Source organism: Pleurodeles waltl, chromosome 9, assembly GCF_031143425.1.
Source record: "Pleurodeles waltl isolate 20211129_DDA chromosome 9, aPleWal1.hap1.20221129, whole genome shotgun sequence".
Taxonomy (NCBI): domain Eukaryota; kingdom Metazoa; phylum Chordata; class Amphibia; order Caudata; family Salamandridae; genus Pleurodeles; species Pleurodeles waltl.
In genome coordinates, this window is record NC_090448.1 from 612453228 (window position 1) to 612469416 (window position 16189).

The window sequence follows — 16189 nt, forward strand, 5'->3', positions numbered from 1 at the left end:
AATTTGAGCAATTTTTAAATTATGTCTTCATTTTTTAAACTTGGGGAAGGAGATTTGTCATGGCCAAACGGTGCTATGTGATACACATTTGTGGTTAGCTACGACACATGTCCGTTGTTGTACGTATAGAAGGCATTCACACTGTAATATTTATGATCCGTTAAATAATGTATTAACCATATTTGTCCACATATTTTGGGTAATTGCTGATGGCTATTTTGAAATGATGGATGGGATACCATGATGTATTCCTTCTCCAAAATGTGTCCACAATTATGATGGTGATGCTTTTATCTATAGTCCGAACAGGGAGTGCAATAGTCACTTACAGTTTTCATGGGGCTAACCATGTCCCATTATGAATTTGTGTTTCTGATTTTTGTTTTACTTTTGACATGTAGCCCACACATGTGCCTTATGCATGTGTTTAGTTCACAAGTACAAGATTCTTGTATATTTGTGGGGCGGTAGAGGTGAACTTAGGCCCCCAGCACCCTAGGGTTTGCCCATCCAGATTAGCTAATGTATCCATGGCTTTTATTTATTCTGTTATGCAAAACCTGCAGCAGCAGGCTAATGTAAGGCCATATGGTATGAATCACTGTTAACCATTCATTCATCTCATTAGCCCATTTGACGTTTGCACTATTGATGATTTGGAGCAATCTGGCATACCATTTTCCAATGAATATGTTTGCAAAATCTCAGCGTTCCTCATGTGCTGATGACAAATATTTTGTTGATGTCTGTGGCCCTTTCTGCATTACCTGGTTTAGTGGCATGTTACATTCTTCCTGCTAGGTTCAAACTGGGACACTACTGTGATGGGCTGCTTTCAAATATTTGGTTGATTGGATGACATGTGTATATGTGTGTGGGAATGTGGATCCACTATCACCTGTCTGGGTGTATGTTGTCACTGTAACTTCAAGGTCTCCTCATGAGTTAGTGGCAGCTAATGTTGTTCCAATTGGGTATTGCTCATATCAAACACTTGAGAGAAGCCATTGAGGACATGGTCACGTACACATGGATGGTCCCACCCTGTCTCTGAACACGTGTGATGAGACTTTCAAATGATCTACATTTTTGGGCTGGGTGAGAGACTGTCTCAGGTGTCTGGATCATGCATGTGTAATTGCCACATTTGTACTCCTGTTGGCCTCTGTGGATGGTAATGTATCATGTCACATCCTACCCTCTGTGCATACATTTGTGATGTTTATTTTTGGTGTGATGATTGTTATAGCATTCTTGCTCAATGAGACGACATTCTTCTTCACCAATTTCAAACTAAAGGTGGTCAGAAATGCATAGGCCAAAGCATGATGTGGTGTTTGTTATCTGTGTTTATTTACAATTGTGCAATAAGAGTTGTTATAAGAAATTATGAAAACAAATTATTGACAAGCTGTTGGCGCCTACGCACTCCTGCTGCCGTGTTAGGTTGTTCCCCCTCCTGTTGCAGGCCAGCCTCCTCCTCTTCGTCATCCTCAGGCATGTCTGGGTCCGGTTCAAGGAGGGGAATGTTCCTTTTTACAAAAATATTGTGCAATATGGCACAACTGAGTATGATCTTACAGACCATCTCTGGGGAATAGAGTAGGCTACCGCCAGTTATGTCAAGGCAGCGGAACCTTGACTTTAGGATCCCAAAGGTCCGCTCCACAATGCTGCGTGTCCTCTTGTGGGTGTCATTGTATGCCCGCTCTGCAGCAGTATTTGGGTTCACAAATGGTGTCATTATCCAAGGCTGGATGCCATACCCCTGATCAGCTGAAAGAAAAACACAGAATGGGATCAATTAGATGTAGGAGGCACTGTTGTACAGATCTTTGATGGCAGTAGTTGTCTTGTGTTGTCTGTGACTCTTTTGTGTACTAATGTGACAACCTATAGTTGTTGGTGAAAACTTTTGCATTGAGTTTTTTTCCTTGGCTGAGCAAGTGTTTGTTGGCTAACCGTTTGTCAGCAGTATGTATTTGTTTTTTCAGTACAGTGTGCCCTCCCTAGCATTGTGACTTACAGGTGTCCGTGTGTCTTCACTGGGGGTGAGATGATAGTTCCATGCAGAGTTGAAACATGAAAGTGTAGTTAACACGTTCATGTGAAAGTACCCAGGCCATCCCATACCTTAAAACTTATGCAATGTATTAGTGTACAGGTTATTGTGAGACTTCCAATTTGCAAGGTGACATTTAGGCAACTACACTCATTAAGGTCTTCACATTAAGCTGTAGAGTAAAATAAAATGTGTGACAGGTTCAATGGTGACTTCTGAAACATGGCTAGTGATGTGAGTACCTCAGTGTGTTCCTGGCTAGGTGTTGCTATTGTGGTGTATGTGTTGTTTGTCCTAGAGGGTTGCTGTGCAGTGTGTATATAAGTAGGATTTTTGTCCTTACCAACAAGTAGTCCATTGCCATACCGTCCATCCTGGAAGTGTTGGTTGATGGTGCTGTGACGGAAGATGAATGCGTCATGTACACTCCCAGGATATTTAGCCACAATGTTGCTGATCAATCCTTGGTGATCGACTATGGCCTGCACGTTGATGGAATGTGTGTGCTTCCTGTTGCGGTAGAGGTGTTCAGTCGCAGCAGGTGGCACAAGGCGTACGTGTGTGCAGTCGATTGCACCAAGGACGTGCGGGAAGCCACTGATGGCGTAGAACCCCTGTTTAGTTTCCTGCTGCTTCTGCAGTGTGTTAGGGAAGCAGATGTGGAGGGGTGTCAGGCAAATGATGGCATCCAGTACTTTTGGCAGGAATGCAGAGAATGATGGTTGGGATATTCCACCAACCAGGGCACCAGTTGTCTGAAACGAGCCACTTGCCAGCAGGTGAAGTACGGCAAGCAGCTTTGTTTCTGTTGGGATAGTGCGGGAAGTCACTAAAGTGGGGGCCAACTGCTGTTCAGTATTTCTCAGCAGCTGCGGAATGGCCTGCCAGTTCAACCGGTACCTCTGGATGATGTCCCGTTCCCTGAGGCCATGCAGGGTTGTTCTTGGGCGGAATATCCTCTCCTGCCTTCTGCGCTGCCTTTGGGGTCCCTGCTGTTGTTGTTGTAGCTGCTGTTGTTGCTGCAGGGCTCTGCGTCTACGTGCACGCTGAATGAAAATCACCTCCATGTCTCCCTGTTGCTGCTCTGCTGCTCTGCTGCTCTGTTGTTTGTTCTGTGAGTTCTGATTAAATACAGGTGGGTTTGTCCCATTTTAACTCCTGCCCTGACCCAGGCGTTAAATTTTGACGCTATTCGTGCTTTGCGTAATTTTTTTGCTCCGCCTACCGGCCGGGAGTCATTTTTGCCCGGAAGCATAAATACGACTCACGGCTGTGTGCGTCGTTTTTTGGACGGGAACGCCTACCCTGCATGTCATTAACGCAGGGCGGGTTGCCTCATCCAGAAACTGACGCACATAGCTGAATTTTCCTTTGCGCCGGCTCGGGCGTCAGTGTTTAAATATGGGGCAACGTTTGCGCTGAATGTGCGTCAACATTTTTGACGCACATTCGGCGCAAACGGAGTATAAATATGCCCCTGAATTCTGGTGACAACAGCAGGACTTAAGTCGGGAGTGGAGAAAGAGTGTAGCTGGGAGAAATATATACTGATATGCCTCAGGTGTACTGTGGCACCAAAGGGTGGCACTTGGCTGGCCTGACTTCTTTGAGGCTAGAAACGGAACTCACTGGACAGAAATCCATCTAAAGCAGGCCAAGCAGGCTCCTGTAAAGTGTATAGAGAGAACTGATCAAATAAGTGATGACCGGGTCAGTCAGAACCGACAGCTCACCAGCTTATATTTGCCTAGTAAGAAGCATTCACATGTGTACAGTCTTTATTAGCAATATACAACGTGTTTCGCCTGGGGATAACGTGGGTCTTTCCCCTCCTACTGCACTAGCTCCCGGATTTTCTTTTAGTAGAAACTAGTGGTGACCTCACTATATGAGGTGATCATTTTTATTTCAGCCAGAATTGGTGACCAAAGTGGCTGAGTTGGGCAAAGAGCAAACACAATGGTGAGGGTGAGCTGTGCGGCTCCCCATAGCAAGGGGAACCTGGATGGATTTGACAAACCTTTGCTGATGGCTGTGGCTGAGGGCCCCTCTAACACAACAAGCAGCAGTGGTGGCTGATGAACCTCTCTGTGCTTCCTCAACAAAGATTATCCTTCAAGCCATTCCTACCTCACAAGAGACACTGGAAGTGAAGATCGGAGAGAAAGAAGTAGATGTTGTACTGTTACACCACAACCTTTGCAATGTCACTGATAGGGTGACATAGACAGAAGACACACTCTCCACTCTTGCAGACTCAACAGATTTAAAAGCCAAAACCTCTGACCTTACAGGTGACATTAAAACATTAGAGGAGCTGGCTGAAAAAGCGTCTTCAGGGAGCAAAAGCAGGATACAGTGACGGCAGTGACTTGCGTTGTCATGTCCAGTATGTAGTAGCTGATAAGTCACAGGTTCAGTTTCTGAGTGCTGGGTGTGGATTTCAGTATGGCAGGACACCCGTTGGAGTCCTGTGGTGGGTAGACCACAACTTCTGTTGTGGCAGTGTTGAGCTTGGGACAGTTGACTTTTATCCAATTAGCGAATTAGGTCCTGCAGGAGGTGAACTTGTTTTTTCTGTTGGGTTGGGCTTTGTCAGTGTAGGAGATGATGTTGAAATCATGTGCATGGATGACATGGCCAGAGGAATCATGTATGCATTGAATAGGTTGGGGCTGAGCGATGAACCTGGATGTACTCTACAGATGAGTTTGCGGGCTTCAGGGGAGTAAGGTGCCAGTCTGACAGCTTGTGTTCTATCTATTAAGGAGGAGCAGATCAAGAAGAGAGCGGGTTCTTGAATGCCAATCTGATGCAGATGCCTGATGAAGATAGGGTGTGAGACACTGTCAAATGCTGCAAAGTGGTCTTGGGGAAGGAGCGCTGCTGTGTCCCCTCTCTCAAGGATCATGCGGATGTCATCTATGGAGGAGATGAGTGCTATTTCTGTACTGTGGTAGGGCTTGAATCCAAACTGCGTGGTGTAGGGGGGTGGTCATTGCTGAGTTGGTTGATTAGTTTCTCTAGGACTTTTGCCAGGTATGGTAAGAGGGAGATGGGTCTGTAGTTGGAAAGCGTGGCTGTGTCTGTGGATGGTTTCTTGAGCAGGGGCATGATGGTGGCATATTTCCAGGTGTCCAGGCATGTGCCTGAGTCGATGCAGGCATTGAGGTTGGGTGTCAGTGCTCTGCTGATCGGTAGAAGCCATTTAGTGATGGTGTGGTGGGGACAAGGTTGAGATCGGGCTCCAGAGTGAATGGTCTTCATAGTAGCCATGATTTCAAGGTGGCGATGATGGGCCACAAAGTCAGGTTTCGTTCATGAGCCATGATGGGAAGTTGAGTTGCAACAGTGAAGGGGTCCGGTTAAGGGTCAAAGTTGCTACATTTGGAGGTAATTCCATTACAGAAGATTTCTGAGAGCTTGTTGCAAAGGTCTTGTGAGTGGGTTGATGTTGATGAAGGCAGTAAGAGGGGCAATCTTTGATGATGATATGCTTGCTGTTGTTAGTGTTGTAATTGATACAATCTGCAAGAGCTACTTGGTGTTCCGTATCTGCTGGTGGTAGCATCTTAGAGCTGATTTGAAGATGTCTTTATCTTTGGTGTCTTGACTTGTTCTCCATTTGAGCTCCAATTGCTTCCAGTAGAATTTCATCAGATTAAGTTACTCTATGTACCAGCTGGCATGTGGTCGGGCTCTTGCTGTTGGTTTGCACTAGAGTTTTGCTATGGTGTCGGCATATGCTGTCATCCAGCTATTGAGGTTCTTGATAGCTTTCTCCAAATTGCTGGCATGTTTGGGCCAGTGTTAGGAGAGGATGGAATTCCACTTCTTTAAATGATTTTCCAGGTGTGGAAGGAGGTTTCAGTGGTAGTAGGTCTGTGATGGTTCGGGATGTGTTTGCTGAAACTGATGAGGATATAGTCTGCCCAGATCATAGTTGTGGCTTGTTGACTGTGATGTTGCAGACTGAGGAAAGAATCAGGTCCAAAAGATGTCCAGCTATATGGGTGGGTTTGGTAACGTGCTGGGTGAGGCAAGGTTTCTGAGGTTTTCTAGAAGAGCCATAGATTTGAGTGAGTGCAGGCTTTTCGGTGAAGGTTAAGGTTTTCAAGGGTGATCAAGGTGCTGGCGTTCATGATGAGGGGTGCAACAAAGTCTGTGATGTCACCGGCAAAATTGGTGTGGGGTCTTGGTGGTCAGTATATGAGATCCCACCCAGGGAAATGTTGACTGGGATACATATCTTGAACATAAGGTGTTCCATGTTCCTGCTGGGGTATTCATGTAGGTGTTACAGCCAATGGTATCTTTGACTATGATGGCGACTCCACCTCAAGTTGGGGCTTACGGATTTGCCTGTTGACCTTGTAGCTGGTGTGAATTGCTGTAGCGATGCCTGGTTCAGAGGTTGAGTTTAGCCATGTTGCCTTGAGGAAGAGCAGGTCCGTAACATGGTTGTGCAGTAGATCCCCTAACTCTATGACATATTTGGTGAGTGAGCAGGTGTTGAGGAGCATGCATGCGAGTGTGGCATGTTGTGTGGGTGGTGTTTCGTCTGTGTGAGTGTGAGTGTGAGTGGGTGGCTGGTTGATGTGAGTGTGAGCAAGTAGGGTGCTGGGTGTGATTGATGCATGAGTGGTAAGTATAGGGTGTGGGAGAGTTCAGGAGAACTTGCAGGAGGCACTTATAAACGCTCTTTCGGTGTTGTGTGGTGCAGTTTGCAACAGCCAGCAGCTGTTGTTGAGATCACAAAGGAGCGTGACAAGGTAGCAGTGGGTAGGGGGAGAAGCAGGGTTCTTGGTGCTGGGAGCAGTCCTGGCACAGAGGGGCACAGATGGGCGCAGACTGGCAGACCTTTGGCATGTCATCGGCGCAAGAGGTGCACATGTCTGCACTGCACCCACCATTAAGTAGGTCTTGGGAGAGGGGAGGAGCACTGGGTGCCGTGGGAAAACCACTGATGTCACTTCCTGTGCAGATGGATAATGGGAAATCCAGTAATGTCACTTTGTGTAAGGCGGGTGAGGGGAAATTAAGTTCTTTTAAAGATGGTTTTGGTGGGAAACCAGAGATGCTCTTTCTTGTTCAGCTGAATGATGAGAAATCTAGTGATGTCACTTCCTCACTCCCCGCACGGACAGAGGATAGGATTCCCGGTAGGGATAGATAGAACAAACCATAAAAATGTGAATGGAGAAATGTGCTCTCTAGACTCCACAAAGAACAACTCCTCCTGCTTTGTTGTTGAGAGTGTGCATGGGGGGCTTACCCAGAAACCTCACCTGAGCCCGTTGCCAGGCTCCTCTATTCACAGAAATCATGAAGAAATCTTGAAGGCTGTACAATAGATGGCCTAGATACAATCCGAAGTTTCCTGCATCACAATATTTCCATAATGTATTGTCATTGTGCCGTAACAACGCAAGCAATTTGATGGAGTCAATTAGAAACTCCTAGCCATGAACCTGTACTACGTGCTCCTATAATTGGCCAAACTAAAGGTGATCTATGACTTCAAAATCTTATTTTTTTTAACACAATCGAGGCAGCACTGCACTTGGTGACAGAAAAGAAAAACTATGGTAGAGACCTGACACACTCTGAGTGGCCCAGGGTTACACTAACCAAGCCAGAACATGGCTGAGCTAACACAAGAGCAGACAAAAAGCTGCAACAAGGGGCTACTGTTAAAAATGGGGTCTTTGGTTGGCAGCCAGGTTACCCCCTATCCAAGCAAGGACCCTCACTCTAGTCAAGGTAAGTCCCACACAATCCAAATTATCCTGTGCCCACCCTCTGGTAGCTTGGCACTGAGCAGTCAGGCTTAACTTAGAAGGCAATGTGTAAAGTATTTGTGCAATAAATCATACAATAACACAATATAGCACAACAAAAATACACCATACAATGTTTAGAAAAATATAGAATATATATTTATCTGGATAAATGCAGGTCAAAACGATCAAAGATGCAATAAGTAAATGTAGGGATATCACTGAAAAGTGATATAAAGTGTCTTAAGTCTTTTAAAAGCAAACAAAGTCTCTTTCAAGCACAAAGTATCTGGTTCGCTTGAAAAATCTCCACAAGGAACCGCAGAGGAGGGGAAGCGTGGAAACAAAGGGGTGTGCGTTGATTTCTTGGGCCGCACACGGTGATGTGTCATTTAGTTTTCACGCAAGGACAGCGGTGCATCAGTTTCGGACGCTCGGTCGTGGATCCTTTTTGGGTTGCGGGGTTCTCAGATGCCCCGGGGATCGTGTGTGGATTTCCTGCGCTGGCAGGACGAAGTCACAGGAGCTGTGTTGATCCGGTGGGCGTTACGTCGAATTTTCTACCACACAGCAGGTGCTGTGTCAATTCCTCTCTGGAAGTCTGGCTGCGTCGTCCTGGGTCGGCTGTGCGTCGGCCGTGCGTCGAAGTCCCGGTTGCAACGCAGGCGTTGCATCGATCTTCTCCTTGCAAAGTCGGGTTGCGTCGATCCGGCTCGGCGTGTGGTGACATTTTCACCATGGGGCAGGCTGTGTGTTGTTTCTGGCAGGCTGTGCGTCGAATTGCGCCACACAAGGAGTCCTTCTTGAAGAGATGAAGTCTTTTTGGTCCTGAGACTTCAGGGAACAGGAGGCATGCTCTATCCAAGCCCTTGGAGAGCACTTCTTCACCACAGCCAGAGAGCAGCAATGTAGCTTGGCAACAGCAAGACAGCGGTCCTTCACAGAAAGGAGTAAGGTGAGTCCTTTGGGCAGCCAGGCAGTTCTTCTGGGCAGGATGCAGCTTCTGGTTACAAGTTTCTTCTCCAGGAAGTGTCTGAGTTGGCAGGGGCAGTGGCCATGTTTATATACCCAAATGTGCCTTTGAAGTGGGGGAGACTTCAAAGAGTGGCTTGGAAGTGCACCAGGTCCCCTTTCAGTTCAATCCTGTCTGCCAGGGTCCCAGTAGGGGGCGTGGCAGTCCTTTGTGTGAGGGCAGGCCCTCTACCCTCCCAGCCCAGGAAGACACATTCAAAATGCAGATGTAGGCAGTGAGGCTGAGTATCCTGTGTTTGGGGTGTATCTGAGTGAATGCACAAGGAGCTGTCAACTAAACCCAGCCAGACTTGGATTGTAAGGCACAGAAAGAGTTAAGTGCAGAGAAATGCTCACTTTCTAAAAGTGGCATTTCTAAAATAGTAATATTAAATCCAACTTCACCAGTCAGCAGGATTTTATATCACCATTCTGACCATACTAAATATGACCTTCCTACACCTTTCAGATCAGCAGCTACCACTCAAACAATGTATGAGGGCAGCCCCAATGTTAGCCTATGAAGAGAGCAGGTCTCACAGCTGTGTAAAAGCAAATTTAGGAGTTTTTCACAACCAGGACATGTAAACTACATAGGTACATGTCCTGCCTTTTGTCTACACAGCACCCTGCCCCATGGGAGCATACCTTAGGGGTGTCTTATATGTAGAAAAAGGGGAGTTTTAGGTTGACAAATACTTTACAATGCAAAGTTGAATTGGCAGTGAAACTGCACACACGGGCCTTGCAATGGCAGGCCTGAGACAAGGTTAAGGGGCTACTTAAGTGGGTGGCACAATCAGTGCAGCAGGCCCACTAGTAGCATTTAATCTACAGGCCCTGGGCACATATTGCGCTCTCTACTAGAGACTTATTAGAAAATTAAATAGTTCAATTGGGTAAGATCCAATGTTACCATGTTTAAAGGGAGAGAGCATATGCACTTTAGCACTGGTTAGCAGTGATAAAGTGTGCAGAGTCTAAAACCCAGCACAAACAGTATCTAAAGAGTGGGGGGAGGCAGACAAAAAGTTAGGGGTGACCATCCTAAGGCTGTCAGGTCTAACAGCTACCATAACAAATTAAAGATCTGTTACATGAATTGGACTCTCACAATGGTGATTCAGACCGAGGATCTTCATCGGTGGAGATGTCAGGGCTAAAATTCACCTAGAAGAGATAATGCGGATAATTACATCTTCAAGCCCTCCAGCAGAGAGGATAGATCTCAAACCCATTCCACTGGCATCTACTGCTCCTTAATGCCATAATGACTAGATGGCTAACCATGGCACTAAATATCAGACAGTCACCCACACCCTATATATTGTGAACTACAAAATCAGGTTAATGTTGCACAAATTAGCTGACGTTGTAACATTTTGAAGTGGAGAATAGGCAGATCACCTAAATTGTGTGAGATTATTTGTGATGTGGCTTGCTTCTACTTGCGTTCGCCTCATTTATGACAAGATTAGGCAAAACATATTTCATAGCAATTAATGCAGAAATGCCCAGTACATTAACCTTAAAGGTACAAGGAAAATATTGTATACTATTATGGAACATGAATGGTCTAAATGGCCGGATTAAGGTAGGGGCAGCACTTACTATCATGGAACGTGAAAGGTCTAAATGGTAGGATTAAGAGAGGGAATGGTACTTCAGTTTACAAAGAAACATTCACTAGATACACTCATGTTGCAGGAGACTCACCTCTAGGCTGACATTCTGCCTTCTTGGAATGTTATGCATACCACAGAGTCTTTAACGCAAGCTTCAATAAACTATATAGGAAGTGGCAATACTCATGTGAAAACCCTTTCTACATGTTTTGACCACTACCAGGTTTGACAAGCAAGGACAGTTTACCCTGATCTCAGGCACCGGTGGAAACGTATTAATGTATATACACCATCTACATGTGTACAGAACACTCTGCAAGAGGAAGGGTCTTACTGGCAGATGGTCCTGCAGGACTCTGCATCACAGGGGGTGGCTTAAACGTCACAAGAGATAAAAAGTTTGACACTTATGGACAGAGCGTGCCGGAGCCTCATTGGGGACACAAATCTTTTTGAGTGAATTGCTACCCAGGGTCTTTATGATATATAGCAGTGCTGGCACAAGTATGGACAAGACTTCTATGGCACACAGGTCATTCTCTTGCTTATATTGTTTTTTCTCACAGTGAAGAACATGATCTAGGTCTCTGTGGACACATAATTCTTAGAGGTTTCTTAGATTATTACCCAATTGAAATGTGTCTGAATAACACTCATAGCGTCAGATGTGGCAGGCATTTGAATGTATGGTGGTTGGTACACAAGGGTATCCCTGACTAAATCAAAACTGTACTTTACTTTAAATTGAATTTACTCTCGGGCAGAGCCACCAGTGTCTTGCAGGATTTATACAAGGCAGTAATTTGAGAAAGAAACATAGAATGTCTACACCAATAAGTAAGGAAAAAGGAACTGAGAAACTGATGTTAGAAAAAAGACACCTCTACAGAGACACAGCTTTGCTCTAACAAATAGAATCTACCAGTTTAACTCTCCATCAGCTAATCTTGAGCATGGCCTGTACAGCCTGGATGGCAACTTAGAAAGGGGTGTATTACACAGAGAACAAGGCTGGCAATTTACCCTTTTGGCTTGCTAGCCAAGAAGATGCATCTAGAGTTGTTTTGTCTCACCGATCTCTCAATGGTTAGTCAGTATCAGAGGTACTTGATATGGCTGTATTCTTCATTAAATACTAACCTGTATTCCACAAGTCCCTTTTCAAAACGAGAATTAGAAAACCCTCTAATTTGAAAGTTACCAAGTACCTCAGTCAGTGATTATGTTCATGATGAGTTAGATCTTCTGTTGACTTTCAAAACAAATGCTGCTAAAGCAGTTACAGGAATTCAGATAGGAAAGACACTTGGCCTCAATGGGCTAGCGGTTGAATTCTGTAAAAAGAATGTCATTTACCCTAACACCACAGAGTTGCACAGACTTAAGGAGATGTGGCAGAAGGGCTGTCTGTCTAAAGATCTTCAGATGGCACCATATCAGTGCTGCTGAAACCGAAGAGTGTTGCAAACCTCTGAGCATCCATTTATCTGATCTTCCTCATTAACCATGAAGCCAAATTTCTTGCTAATGTGTTGGCAACTAGACTGAGGCGAGTCACTACCACTGGACAACCTTTAGACCGAAATGTCTTTATTCTGGGCAGCAGCTTTATTCTGGGCAGTGCATTAAGACGCTATTGGGCATATTCAAGATCCCTAACACCACCTTAGCACTGCCATAGCATCATGGGTGGTTGCCACCCCTGCATACTTTGTATGTATATTGCCCCAGGGAGGTGGCAGTCCCTAGTGTGTGGGGGGTGCCGTAACCTTTCTTACTGTATTGCCCTGGGGAGGTCACGGTCCCCTGGAGGTGGGGGGGTGCTGCATGGTCCTGCATACTTTTTATGTATATTGCCCCGGGGGTGTGGTAGTGGTTCTGAAGCACAGGGTGCAGCACTGCCCCCAAATCCTTTCTTACTAGATTGCCCTGGTGAGGTGGCAAGCCATGGGGAGTGGAGAGTGCAACACATACTTTCATACTGGATTGCCCCAAGGAGGTGGTGGTCCCTGGGATACAGGGGGTGCCGTGCAGCCCCCAACATACAATCACACTGGATTGCCCTAGAGAGGTGGCAGTCCCTAGGGCACACGGGTGCCGCAAAGGCCCCCACATACTTCCCTACTGTATTGCCCCAGGAAGGTGGTGGTCCCTGGGGCTCAGGGTGCCACACAGACCCCCTGCATACTTTGTATGTATAATGCCCTGGGGAGGTGGTCCTCGGGGCGCAGGGTTACCGCGTGTCCCCCTGCATACTTTCTAACCAAGGTGCTCTGGGGAGGTGGCGTCCCCAAGGGAGTGTAGTGCGTCCTTCCACATAGATTCTTACTGGATTGCCCTGGGGGGGGGAGGTTTGTGGTCCCTGGGGTGTGGGGTGGACGCGGTTGCCCCTGGAATATATTACACGTTACACCCCGAATAGGTGGTGGTGGTCCCCGGGCCTTTAGTAAGCCCTACCAAGGGGGCCCTGTGTACCCCCTCCCATTTTAACGTGCAATTCCCCTGGTACCTGGCCTACCCGTTGGCAAAAGCACTTTTAAACGTGAGAGACCGTGTTGTTTTTTAAATCACAATTAACTTTGTGAATCCAGCTGCAGATTTCTCCATGATTTAAAAACAAATGTTTTTAAGCCTTCAGTGGTCACAGGAGGACCCCTGGACCAAGGCTAAGGATTATATATATCCTGTCCCCTTTTCTTTTTTTCTTTTTTTGGCGGAGACTTTACCTCAACCGAGTCCCAAAATGGCTGCCAACATTTCTTGTTACAGAAGAAGGTCTCCCTGGATTCACGCCCCTAGATATACAAATTTATTTTCCCCTTAATATCTTAAAAACTACTGAACGAATTTGCACCAAATGAAAAAAAAAGGGCAATTTTCGGACTAAGAGCTACCTTTTTGCCACATTTGTTTAAATTCCGTCCAATGGGCTGCAGGCATGTATAGAGAGTCTATGGGAACTGACATGGTAAACGTACTTTTTTTGACTCCCCCTTTTTCTCGGCTCCCACTTGACAGATCATACCAAAACATGACCCTAGAGATTTTGAAGATTTATTGAAGGTTCATCAAACAGTGCCAAAGATATTGACAAGTCAAAAGTCAAAGATAGATAGGTAGATATAGTAACTTAAAAAAACAAAGGTTACAGAGATGTTATAGTTAGGTTCTGAATTTATTTGTACAAAAACATAGAAATTCAGAAGTTATAGTTAAGAGTTATTTCAAGTAACTATAACTCGCAGGCTAAGCTAAGTATAACTTTCGACTCTGCCATGCGCAGGGCCTATCTGTCTCGGTATGAGAATAGGTGTGAGAGGGTGTCTCTAGGTGTGAGAGTGGCTATTAGAGTGTCTGTCTGGGTGTGACAGTGAGTGTGAGAGGGCCTATGTGGGTGTGAGTGTGGATGTGAGAATGTCTGATTGCGCTCCAAATGATGAAAGATGCCTTCCCCTCCGGGAAGGATTTCAGATCGTTGTTCAACATTGAATTGTGGAGCAATCACTTACTTTGCCTTTGCAAAGCCCAGGAGTTAGGATCATTTGTACTTTCCAGAAGTGGAGCTTCAACTGGGGGACCTGCTACTTTTATATTTGTAAGTGCTTCCTGCAGATGTTTAATTTCTGTTAAATGAGCGTCATGGGAAGAACAGAAGCTCACCTGCTCCTTTATCCAACGTGAGTCCAGAGTGTGCACAAAATATCTACCCAACTGGAGCACTTTCTACTGGTTAGTTAGTATGAGCTACCTCGTTGGGTAAATGTGCAGTGTGGGGGAGGGGGGTCCATGCGCCCCACCTCCCCTGGCCGATTTCAGTCCTGGGTATTCCCATATCCCAGGGCCCAGCCTTTTACATTTTTTATATTTTTGGAGAGGAGGGCCCATGTGGCCCCCCTCCCTGACTAGTTATGGCCCTGGGGATCACATACCCGAGCGCCATCTCTCCTGGGTGTCCTGTGCAACCAGTGTGCATTGGGACCACAGTCAGAGCCTGATGCCTTCGCGGTCCCAGCCAGCTCCCTGTCTCTTCCGGGAGCCAGAATTGCAGACACAGACAGGGAGCTGCTGAAGATGCGGCTCCCTGTCTGTGAAAGCAATTTTTTCCTCTGGTTCCCTGCCTGCATCTCTGCAGGAAGGAAAACAGAGGAAACCTCAGTTTCTAGGAATCAAGAGCTGTTTGACAGCTCTCACTTGCTGGAACCGGAAAGTTTGCTGTGACTTGATGGGAGCTGTCGAAGCTCCCGCCAAGTCATAGCAAGCAGCTATGTCCTAGGGTTGGACACCCCAGGCCATAGCAGGAGTTGGCCCTCTGGGGTGGTGGTCTCCAGGGCCATCTTTGGCTCCACAAGGGGAGGCCACGCAGCCCCTCACCAGTGTTGTATTTGCCCTGGGAGGTGGTGGTTCTTGGGGCCAGTGTTCCGCAACGGACCATCTTCATTCTTTTATTTTAGTTCTGGGGAGGTGGTGGTCTCTAGGGCTGCAGGGGGGTTGCATGACTCCCCGCATGTAATTCAATATTTGCCCTGGGGAGGTGGTGGTCCCCGGGGCAGCGGGGGGGTATGTGGCCCCCCTCCAATGCAATTAAATGTTTGCCCTGCGAGTCGGTCTGTGGGGCCACCCTACATTTAATTCAGTGTTTCGCCCATCACATATAATCAAAACAGCCCCTGGGAGATGGTGATCCCAGGGGCACAGGGGGCTGTAGGGCCTCTCTATCATATTTAAACTATTTTACCCCGGGAGGAGGTGGTCCCCGGGGCATAAATAAGCCCAAGAACGGGGCCCGTGTGCCCTCCTCCTTTATTGTAACATACCCCCAGGGACCGGGCCCACCCGAGAGTTGGTGGCTGCTTGATTTGTCCTTGTGACAAATTATGTGTGGATAGTACCCTTCACAAAGCTAAGACAAAAAGTCTTGGAACATGTGAGAGCCATCAAAAATAGGAACAAGGCATATCCTGCAACCAGACATTTCGCTGAATCACATGGCAGTAATGCTATACTGTTAGGTTTCCAGTGACTGATGATGTACCTCTCAATATCTGTGGGGGTGCTAGAGAGAAATATCTATGCATCTTAGAGTCCAGATACATTATTAATTTTGACGTGGTTTCCCCTTATGGGCTCAACTCAAGTGAAGAATTATCAGTACAACTTAAGTGGAGCTTGACAATTTGTGCAATATAAAGTTGCCTTTTGGGATATGTGTGTGTGTGTGTGTGTGTGTGTGAGTTTTTCAACTTTTTAGGTAGTCAGAGTTTCTTCTTTGAAGGCTGTAAAATATATTTTTGGTTTATTGTAGAAAGTTGAGGTTTTAAACTTAATATGTTTGTTCTGCGTTTACATTCAAGTATCAGCTCCTCTTGAACCATCAGGAAGCATAGTGTAATTAGGCACTCAGCATGATCGGTAATAGGACTCATCTGAGACCTTGGTTTATTGGCTTATATATTGCTCAGAGCTAACAGTGTCAATATGGTTTGATATCCTTTAACAATGTACACAGTATGGTAATGCCCTTGAAATGCCCACATGGGCAAGATATAACAGTATAGTACATGGAGCCTGCTGTTAGTAAGTCATTCTTCTTTATAACTTATTAAGCACCTTATACCAGAGCAGGGTAACAGATTATTCTGAGGAATTACTTGACCCTCACGAGTAAACTGAGCTTTTTTAAGTCAACATAGTGTTTATGTTGATATTTCACA

The 16189-nt window shown here is 46.1% G+C and overlaps 1 protein-coding gene across 7 annotated transcripts in view; it reads left to right on the plus strand.

Moving 5' to 3' along the window:
* Nucleotides 1-16189, plus strand: part of LOC138259714 (leucine-rich repeat and fibronectin type III domain-containing protein 1-like protein) — a 3031897-nt gene that overhangs the window by 2907069 nt on the left and 108639 nt on the right. The gene's annotated exons all lie outside the window — the stretch shown is intronic.